The sequence below is a fragment of the Entelurus aequoreus genome, linkage group LG19, assembly GCF_033978785.1.
Source record: "Entelurus aequoreus isolate RoL-2023_Sb linkage group LG19, RoL_Eaeq_v1.1, whole genome shotgun sequence".
In the NCBI taxonomy this organism is placed as follows: domain Eukaryota; kingdom Metazoa; phylum Chordata; class Actinopteri; order Syngnathiformes; family Syngnathidae; genus Entelurus; species Entelurus aequoreus.
Genome location: NC_084749.1, coordinates 51,915,057 through 51,925,765, shown reverse-complemented (window position 1 = coordinate 51,925,765; position 10,709 = coordinate 51,915,057).

The window sequence follows — 10,709 nt, the reverse complement described above, 5'->3', positions numbered from 1 at the left end:
GCATGTGTCAGTGGAGTGGTTAGTTCTGAAGTCACATAGAGAAGGCATGTGTCAGTGGAGTGGTTAGTTCTGAAGTCAGATAGAGAAGGCATGTGTCAGTGGAGTGGTTAGTTCTGAAGTCAGATAGAGAAGGCATGTGTCAGTGGAGTGGTTAGTTCTGAAGTCACATAGAGAAGGCATGTGTCAGTGGAGTGGTTAGTTCTGAAGTCACATAGAGAAGGCATGTGTCAGTGGAGTGGTTAGTTCTGAAGTCACATAGAGAAGGCATGTGTCAGTGGAGTGGTTAGTTCTGAAGTCAGATAGAGAAGGCATGTGTCAGTGGAGTGTTTTTTTTTTGCAGCAGTTAATATGGATGAACTCTAATATTGTAATAGATGGAAAGCCTTTCTTTTGGAAAAATATGTTTGAAAGAGGAATCATTTTTGTCAATGATATTATCAACGAGAATGTTAAAATGATGAAGTATGATGAATTTAGAGCTATGTATGGTGATGCTTGCTCAAGCTTGTCATTTGATCAACTACCTGGAGTCATTGGGAAAAGATGGAAACAAATAATTAATTATGGAACTACTAAATTATTAGTTTGTAAACCTCTAATAAGAAATTCTAGTTGGCAAAAAGGAACTAAAATAAATAGAAAAATATATAATTTTTATTTAATAAAGAAATCTTTGAAGGCTGCCTCATACAACACAAATGGAAAATGGGAGGACTTTTTTGACTGCCCGTTGCCATGGGATGCCATATTCAAACTAATCTATAAAACCACTATCCATGTGCAAAATCTTCAAATTAAAATTATTTATAACTTCTTACCCACAGGGAAAATGTTAAAATTATGGAATATGACAGAGTCAGATGATTGCCCATTTTGTTGTCAGGAGCCTGAATCCACCCTGCATTTGTTTTGGTATTGTCATATTGTGTCTTTGTTTTGGGTGGAAGATGAAAAAATGTGTTTAAGGATTGGTTTGTTTATGAAGCTTAATGTGGTTTCTGTTATTTTAGGAGAGTTCATTGACGATCATGATTTAGTCCATTTAATTATAGTACCCGGTAAAAATGTTTATTTTTAAGGCCAAAAACAGATATTCACTTAGTATTACTTTCTTTAAAACATTTATTCAGTATTTTCTAACTTTAGAAAGTTACATGGTTGAAAACGATAATGATGCCAAAAAACATTAAAAAAAGATGAGAAGTCCTCAAAGGCTTATTTTGAAAGTATAATTATGTTTATAGATTATATGATATCTGTTGTTGTGTTCCCTCATTTGAGTGACCTGGACATAATCTGGACTGTACATAAATGCTTATTTTGAAAATGTAATTTTGTTTATAAATTATATGCAATCTGTTGTGTTCCCTAATTTGTTTCTGTGTACATGAATGAAGGTGTGTGTTGCTGAGTCCGACTTGGACATTATCTGGACTGGGCCTGCTTTAAAAAAACCTTTAAACAAATCTAATTTCATTGACAACCTGGTCTGTTGAAGATAAGGCCCTTTTTTTAAAAATAAAATAAGATAAATAAATAAAAAACATTTTCTTGGATAAAAAAGAAAGTAAAACAATATAAAAGTAATTACATAAAAAATAGTAATTAATGAAAATGTTAGTGGACCAGCAGCCTATACAATCATGTGTGCTTCAGGGACTGTGTCCCTTGCAGATGTGTTGTCTATGTTGTGTTCAGGGACTGTGTCCCTTGCAGATGTGTTGTCTATGTTGTGTTCAGGGACTGTGTCCCTTGCAGATGTGTTGTCTATGTTGTGTTCAAGGACTGTGGCCCTTGCAGATGTGTTGTCTATGTTGTGTTCAGGGACTGTGGCCCTTGCAGATGTGTTGTCTATGTTGTGTTCAGGGACTGTGTCCCTTGCAGATGTGTTGTCTATGTTGTGTTCAGGGACTGTGTCCCTTGCAGATGTGTTGTCTATGTTGTGTTCAGGGACTGTGTCCCTTGCAGATGTGTTGTCTATGTTGTGTTCAGGGACTGTGCCCCTTGCAGATGTGTTGTCTATGTTGTGTTCAGGGACTGTGTCCCTTGCAGATGTGTTGTCTATGTTGTGTTCAGGGACTGTGTCCCTTGCAGATGTGTTGTCTATGTTGTGTTCAGGGACTGTGTCCCTTGCAGATGTGTTGTCTATGTTGTGTTCAGGGACTGTGTCCCTTGCAGATGTGTTGTCTATGTTGTGTTCAGGGACTGTGTCCCTTGCAGATGTGTTGTCTATGTTGTGTTCAGGGACTGTGTCCCTTGCAGATGTGTTGTCTATGTTGTGTTCAGGGACTGTGTCCCTTGCAGATGTGTTGTCTATGTTGTGTTCAGGGACTGTGTCCCTTGCAGATGTGTTGTCTATGTTGTGTTCAGGGACTGTGTCCCTTGCAGATGTGTTGTCTATGTTGTGTTCAGGGACTGTGGCCCTTGCAGATGTGTTGTCTATGTTGTGTTCAAGGACTGTGGCCCTTGCAGATGTGTTGTCTATGTTGTGTTCAGGGACTGTGGCCCTTGCAGATGTGTTGTCTATGTTGTGTTCAGGGACTGTGTCCCTTCCAGATGTGTTGTCTATGTTGTGTTCAGGGACTGTGTCCCTTGCAGATGTGTTGTCTATGTTGTGTTCAGGGACTGTGTCCCTTGCAGATGTGTTGTCTATGTTGTGTTCAGGGACTGTGTCCCTTGCAGATGTGTTGTCTATGTTGTGTTCAGGGACTGTGTCCCTTGCAGATGTGTTGTCTATGTTGTGTTCAGGGACTGTGTCCCTTGCAGATGTGTTGTCTATGTTGTGTTCAGGGACTGTGTCCCTTGCAGATGTGTTGTCTATGTTGTGTTCAGGGACTGTGTCCCTTGCAGATGTGTTGTCTATGTTGTGTTCAGGGACTGTGTCCCTTGCAGATGTGTTGTCTATGTTGTGTTCAGGGACTGTGTCCCTTGCAGATGTGTTGTCTATGTTGTGTTCAGGGACTGTGGCCCTTGCAGATGTGTTGTCTATGTTGTGTTCAAGGACTGTGGCCCTTGCAGATGTGTTGTCTATGTTGTGTTCAGGGACTGTGTCCCTTGTAGATGTGTTGTCTATGTTGTGTTCAGGGACTGTGTCCCTTCCAGATGTGTTGTCTATGTTGTGTTCAGGGACTGTGTCCCTTGCAGATGTGTTGTCTATGTTGTGTTCAGGGACTGTGGCCCTTGCAGATGTGTTGTCTATGTTGTGTTCAGGGACTGTGTCCCTTGCAGATGTGTTGTCTATGTTGTGTTCAGGGACTGTGGCCCTTGCATATGTGTTGTCTATGTTGTGTTCAGGGACTGTGTCCCTTGCAGATGTGTTGTCTATGTTGTGTTCAGGGACTGTGTCCCTTGCAGATGTGTTGTCTATGTTGTGTTCAGGGACTGTGTCCCTTCCAGATGTGTTGTCTATGTTGTGTTCAGGGACTGTGGCCCTTGCAGATGTGTTGTCTATGTTGTGTTCAAGGACTGTGGCCCTTGCAGATGTGTTGTCTATGTTGTGTTCAGGGACTGTGTCCCTTGTAGATGTGTTGTCTATGTTGTGTTCAGGGACTGTGTCCCTTCCAGATGTGTTGTCTATGTTGTGTTCAGGGACTGTGTCCCTTGCAGATGTGTTGTCTATGTTGTGTTCAGGGACTGTGTCCCTTGCAGATGTGTTGTCTATGTTGTGTTCAGGGACTGTGTCCCTTGCAGATGTGTTGTCTATGTTGTGTTCTGGGACTGTGTCCCTTGCAGATGTGTTGTCTATGTTGTGTTCAGGGACTGTGTCCCTTGCAGATGTGTTGTCTATGTTGTGTTCTGGGACTGTGTCCCTTGCAGATGTGTTGTCTATGTTGTGTTCAGGGACTGTGTCCCTTGCAGATGTGTTGTCTATGTTGTGTTCAGGGACTGTGTCCCTTGCAGATGTGTTGTCTATGTTGTGTTCAGGGACTGTGTCCCTTGCAGATGTGTTGTCTATGTTGTGTTCAGGGACTGTGTCCCTTGCAGATGTGTTGTCTATGTTGTGTTCAGGGACTGTGGCCCTTGCAGATGTGTTGTCTATGTTGTGTTCAAGGACTGTGGCCCTTGCAGATGTGTTGTCTATGTTGTGTTCAGGGACTGTGGCCCTTGCAGATGTGTTGTCTATGTTGTGTTCAGGGACTGTGTCCCTTGCAGATGTGTTGTCTATGTTGTGTTCAGGGACTGTGTCCCTTGCAGATGTGTTGTCTATGTTGTGTTCAGGGACTGTGTCCCTTGCAGATGTGTTGTCTATGTTGTGTTCAGGGACTGTGTCCCTTGCAGATGTGTTGTCTATGTTGTGTTCAGGGACTGTGTCCCTTGCAGATGTGTTGTCTATGTTGTGTTCAGGGACTGTGTCCCTTGCAGATGTGTTGTCTATGTTGTGTTCAGGGACTGTGTCCCTTGCAGATGTGTTGTCTATGTTGTGTTCAGGGACTGTGTCCCTTGCAGATGTGTTGTCTATGTTGTGTTCAGGGACTGTGGCCCTTGCAGATGTGTTGTCTATGTTGTGTTCTGGGACTGTGTCCCTTGCAGATGTGTTGTCTATGTTGTGTTCAGGGACTGTGTCCCTTGCAGATGTGTTGTCTATGTTGTGTTCTGGGACTGTGTCCCTTGCAGATGTGTTGTCTATGTTGTGTTCAGGGACTGTGTCCCTTGCAGATGTGTTGTCTATGTTGTGTTCAGGGACTGTGTCCCTTGCAGATGTGTTGTCTATGTTGTGTTCAGGGACTGTGTCCCTTGCAGATGTGTTGTCTATGTTGTGTTCAGGGACTGTGTCCCTTGCAGATGTGTTGTCTATGTTGTGTTCAGGGACTGTGGCCCTTGCAGATGTGTTGTCTATGTTGTGTTCAAGGACTGTGGCCCTTGCAGATGTGTTGTCTATGTTGTGTTCAGGGACTGTGGCCCTTGCAGATGTGTTGTCTATGTTGTGTTCAGGGACTGTGTCCCTTGCAGATGTGTTGTCTATGTTGTGTTCAGGGACTGTGTCCCTTGCAGATGTGTTGTCTATGTTGTGTTCAGGGACTGTGTCCCTTGCAGATGTGTTGTCTATGTTGTGTTCAGGGACTGTGTCCCTTGCAGATGTGTTGTCTATGTTGTGTTCAGGGACTGTGTCCCTTGCAGATGTGTTGTCTATGTTGTGTTCAGGGACTGTGTCCCTTGCAGATGTGTTGTCTATGTTGTGTTCAGGGACTGTGTCCCTTGCAGATGTGTTGTCTATGTTGTGTTCAGGGACTGTGTCCCTTGCAGATGTGTTGTCTATGTTGTGTTCAGGGACTGTGTCCCTTGCAGATGTGTTGTCTATGTTGTGTTCAGGGACTGTGTCCCTTGCAGATGTGTTGTCTATGTTGTGTTCAGGGACTGTGTCCCTTGCAGATGTGTTGTCTATGTTGTGTTCAGGGACTGTGTCCCTTGCAGATGTGTTGTCTATGTTGTGGGAACCAGAATATTGGTAGCAGAAAGAAATAACCCCTTTTGTGTGAGTGGGTGTGGATGAGTGTGCATGGGGGAGGTTGTTTGGGTTGATGCACTGATTGAAAGTGTATCTTGTGTTTTTTCTATGTAGATTTAATTTAAAAAAAAAAAAAAAAATGTTTTTTTTTTTTTATTTATTTATTTTTTCTTTTAGAACAGGCCCGCGGGCGACTCATCTGGTCCTTACGGGCGACCTGGTGCCCGCGGGCACCGCGTTGGTGACCCCTGCAGTGGATGATGTAACATACTGTTGATATCATTACAATATTCATATACAGTGGATGATGTAACATACTGTTGATATCATTATGATATTCATACACAGGGGATGATGTAACATACTGTTGATATCATTACAATATTCATATACAGTGGATGATGTAACATACTGTTGATATCATGATGATATTCATATACAGTGGATGATGTAACATACTGTTGATATCATTATGATATTCATATACAGTGGATGATGTAACATACTGTTGATATCATTACAATATTCATATACAGTGGATGATGTAACATACTGTTGATATCATTACGATATTCATATACAGTGGATGATGTAACATACTGTTGATATCATTATGATATTCTTATACAGTGGATGATGTAACATACTGTTGATATCATTACGATATTCTTATACAGTGGATGATGTAACATACTGTTGATATCATTATGATATTCTTATACAGTGGATGATGTAACATACTGTTGATATCATGATGATATTCTCTCTGGGTCTCACCTTGAAAAGCTGCCTTAAGAATGAGTTTGATCCCCCTGGAGGTGAAACTGGAACAAGTTATTTCATCTTCCCTTCCTCCGCCACTTGAAATCCTGCATCTGGTTATTTGATAATGATGGGAGGGATTAAAGCAAGGCAGGTTAATTGGATTTGTCACCTCGGCGAGACGACTGGGAGGCCTGTGGGTCACCAATGTGTGGCTCACCAATGTGTGGCTCACCAATGTGTGGCTCACCAATGTGTGGCTCACCAATGTGTGGGTCACCAATGTGCACATTTGAAGTTGAGGACGGACAAATCTCCGCTTTGACTGAAGTTTGTGCTGCGACGTAACAACACCACAGCTTTCATGACATGGCCGTGTTTGCCAATCACGAGCATTGAAGTCCCTCCTTTTAAATACAGCAGTAGTTGTTAAGAGCAGCATTTTTCACAGCAGAGATGACGCCAAACAAAACACTTTTATACTTTTTCCCTGAAGAAAGCACAAACCTGGACTTTGTCATGTTTTTTACGTGTCAAAGTCATAAATTACTGGTAAGGAAACTTTTCCCCCAGAAGAAGGATGTTAATGTCTTTCACTTTCAAAAGCAATGCGATATATACTTCTTTTTTTTTTAACATTTTGGGGTCTCCTCAACTTTGATCTTGGGGACCCCATTGGGTCTCAGTCAATAAAATGTTAAAAATAACTAATCAATTCTTATTCTTATTCAATGCTTGAATCTCCAGATTAAATTCAGGTGCAACTGTCAAATTTACGTTTTTTTGATGATTTATGCCTTTTTTGTCTAATCCAACCCTGTTTTTGTTATGGCAAACACACAATTCACAATATTTCCCCCCAAAAATGGAACAGTTACTGGAGTTAAATGGGTCAATAATTCATAGCAACATTGATTATTGTTTTTTGAGCAATGAATACAAACATTTTAAAAATTTCACTCAAGTTTTTGGGAATATAAAAGGGGGCCACTCATAAAAGTAATAAATAAAGGTCATACAATAGCATTATTATTTTCTTAAGTCGCTTGATCAACTTCAGATCTATCCGTCAATTTTAAGTTTTTATTATTTTTTTACCTTTTTTTGGGGGTTGCTTGTTTTATGCTTTCTTTGCAAAAGAAAACTTTTTTTTTTTTAATGGCAAACACACAAAATATGCAATATTTCCCCTAAAAAACATTTCAAAGTGTAATATTTAATGTGAACTAAATGGAGTCGTTAACATGTTTATAATTCCTAACAACATTGATTTAGATTAATTTTTAGTTTTTGAGAAATGACAAAAAAAAGAAAAAAAAATGTCTGTCAGAATCAACATTTTCTTCTTACATTTGATATGTTTGCTCTTTTATTCTACTTTTCTTTAATTGATTTTCTTTTGTATCATATTTCTGGAAAGACAATAGAAATGAGCTGTGGGCCACAAATGGCCCCCGGCTGAGTGCCACAAATGGCCCCCGGCTGAGTGCCAGTACATTGGAGTTCATCCATGTGAACAAGAGGGTCGCCTCCCTTCGCCATGTGGTTGGAAGGCGTCAACTCTGACTGTAGTTTGTGTGTACGCACCAAACAAGACTTCAGAGTATTCGGCCTTCTTGGATACCTTGCATGGGGTCCTGTATGGGGATTCCATAGTCTTGCTCTGGTACCAGGTACACCTATGAGCATCCTTATGCTTGAACATGGTTGTTTGTTATTGCAAGTTGTGGAGGATGCGTATATGTTTAAGAGTTCTTTCTTTCTACATATCCATGTTTAGAGCAGCTAGTACTTTTCCTTTGTATATTCTACCAGTTTCTTTTGACATTTCAGATGCCTGGTTAGTGTCTTCACCCTTGAAATGTGAACTACAACCCCAACTCTTTTCCTTATCAGTGTTGAGAGGGGGGAGATGGGGGCTTTTTGTGTGTGCAAAGAGTGGACTTTTCCGTTTGAATGTCAGATCAACTAGAGTAGCCGATATGAATGTATTGGTTAAACTGATCTCCTAAAGCAGGGGTCTCAAACACGCGGCCCGCGGGCCAATTGTGGCCCGGGAGACGTTATTTTGCGGCCCCCACCTTAATATGAAAGTTTAATGTTAGTGCGGCCCGCGAGTTTTAAATGAATGGCGCTTGACAGCGTTGTGTGCGGAGCTGAAGAAATCTACCAATCACGTTGTGGTATGAGGCTCTCGACAATATCAAGGGCGTGCCGTGATGGCACTGTCATCAGTGTCCTCTAGAATCTGTCACCGCATCATCTTTTTCTCCATACTAACAGCGTGCCAGCCCAGACACATGTTGTATGAGGCTTCTAGAGACACACGCAAGACATACTTGAGGAACAGCCATACATTTCACACTGAGGGTGGTCATATTTTATTTTATTTATATTTTAACACTGTTACAAATATGCGCCACACTGTGAACCCACACCAAACAAGAATGACAAACACATTTCGGGAGAACATCCGCACCTAAACACAACATAAACACAACAGAACAAATACCCAGAATCCTTTGCAGCCCTAACTCTTCCGGGCTACAAAAACACCCCCGCTACCCCTAACCCCGCCCAACTCAACCCCCCCCATCTCCCGAATTCGGAGGTCTCAAGGTTGGCAAGTATGCATTGATGTCACTTGCGTAATGCAAGCAGAGAAACATTTTGCCGCTTTTCTATGACACACGCTCTTCCTTCCTCCCTCCCTGCCTCCCTCCCTCGCCCGCCTGCTCGCTCCCGCCCCCGTTGTAAACAGTCCGGGCGGGGAAGACGAGCACTCCGCCGAAGGAGCGAGCGACAATACAAAAGTGTGGTGCACTGGACCCCAGCGCTGATACAGACGTGGTGATGTTAACCCGTTCGGGGCTAATTGTGCTACCGTAACTGTAAACTCCACCCCCCACCCTCCTCCCGTTGGCTCCAGACAGAGACGATTTTTGATGCAATATTTCTTTCACAGGGGCACCCCGACGTGTCTTATTTCATTTCATTTCATTTTTATTTATCTCCTTCATTGATGTGCATCTTTGATCGATAGACAATTATACCTCAATTTTTAAATTATACATTTACACACCAATGCCTGAGAAGGAGCAGGATGAAGAAAAATCTTATATTTTTCTGCCCCCTTCAACATAGTACGTAGTCTTACTTAATGATATCATATAAACAAACAATTACATCCAAATATAACGAAAACAAACAAAAAAACACAAGAAGTGCAAAACTTCATGATGTACAAAAAGAACAAAAAAAACAAAATAAGTAGTATACACCTCACAGGATGATACAAAACAAATACAAAACTAGGCAAAAAATAAGTAAAATAATAAATATAAAGCAAAATGTAAACAGTTATGGCTGTCCATATGATCTCATTGTTCTGTCCTTATATATTTTTTCAATTGGAATATATTTTTACAATCTTTTATCTCTTGTAAAGAGAATTCCATAGTTTAACCCCCACCACTGATATACACATTTGTTTTAAAGTTGTCCTTGAATACTGATGTTTGAAATGACCTTTTCTTCTATGCTCTTCATTCTCACAAGTGATGACAAACATTTGTTGTAAATTTGCTGGTAATGTTTTACTTTTAGCCTTAAACATGACACATAATGTCTGTAACTTTACTAGCTCCTGTAGTTTCAATAAACCAGAATTAATAAATAATATGTTAGTGTGTTTTAAGTAATCTACTTTATGAATAATCCTTATAGCTCTTTTCTGTAGTTGATACAGAGAAAGTTGCGTTGCACAAGGAATACAATTTGAAACGTCATTATACAACTAGACATGCTGAGGAGTATGCAAAATACTAGGGGAGTGAACCGGGTTGCAAATTTTAAAACCAGTCTACTGAGGCAACAAGATTTCGTCAAGAAAGCAAGCGAAAAGAGCGATGCAGCAGTCAAAGCTAGCTACATGGTGAGTGAGATGGTTGCTAGGGCGGGAAAGCCATTCAAAGGAGGTGAATTCATTAAAAAGTGCATGTTAGATTTTTTTTAAGAAATCTTTTCTTGCGGCCCAGCCTCACCCAGTTTCTGCATCCAGTGGCCCCCAGGTAAATTGAGTTTGAGACCCTTGTCCTAAAGCTTTAGTAAAACTTGAAAATATTCAAATTCTGTCATGACGGTCCTTCTTACTCAGCATATATGTCATCGAAAGAACTTGGGATTGACCAGTAACTTAGATTCCCCAGGAGGAAAAACTGGTGCGACGCAACAAAGTCCATGACTAGCACAGAAGTCCAATAACAATTTGTTTGTAACCCTGTACACTGTTTGTTTGTAACCCTGTACACTGTTTGTTTATAACCCTGTACACTGTTTGTTTGTAACCCTGTACACTGTTTGTTTATAACCCTGTACACTGTTTGTTTGTAACCCTGTACACTGTTTGTTTGTAACCCTGTACACTGTTTGTTTGTAACCCTGTACACTGTTTGTTTGTAACCCTGTACACTGTTTGTTTGTAACCCTGTACACTGTTTGT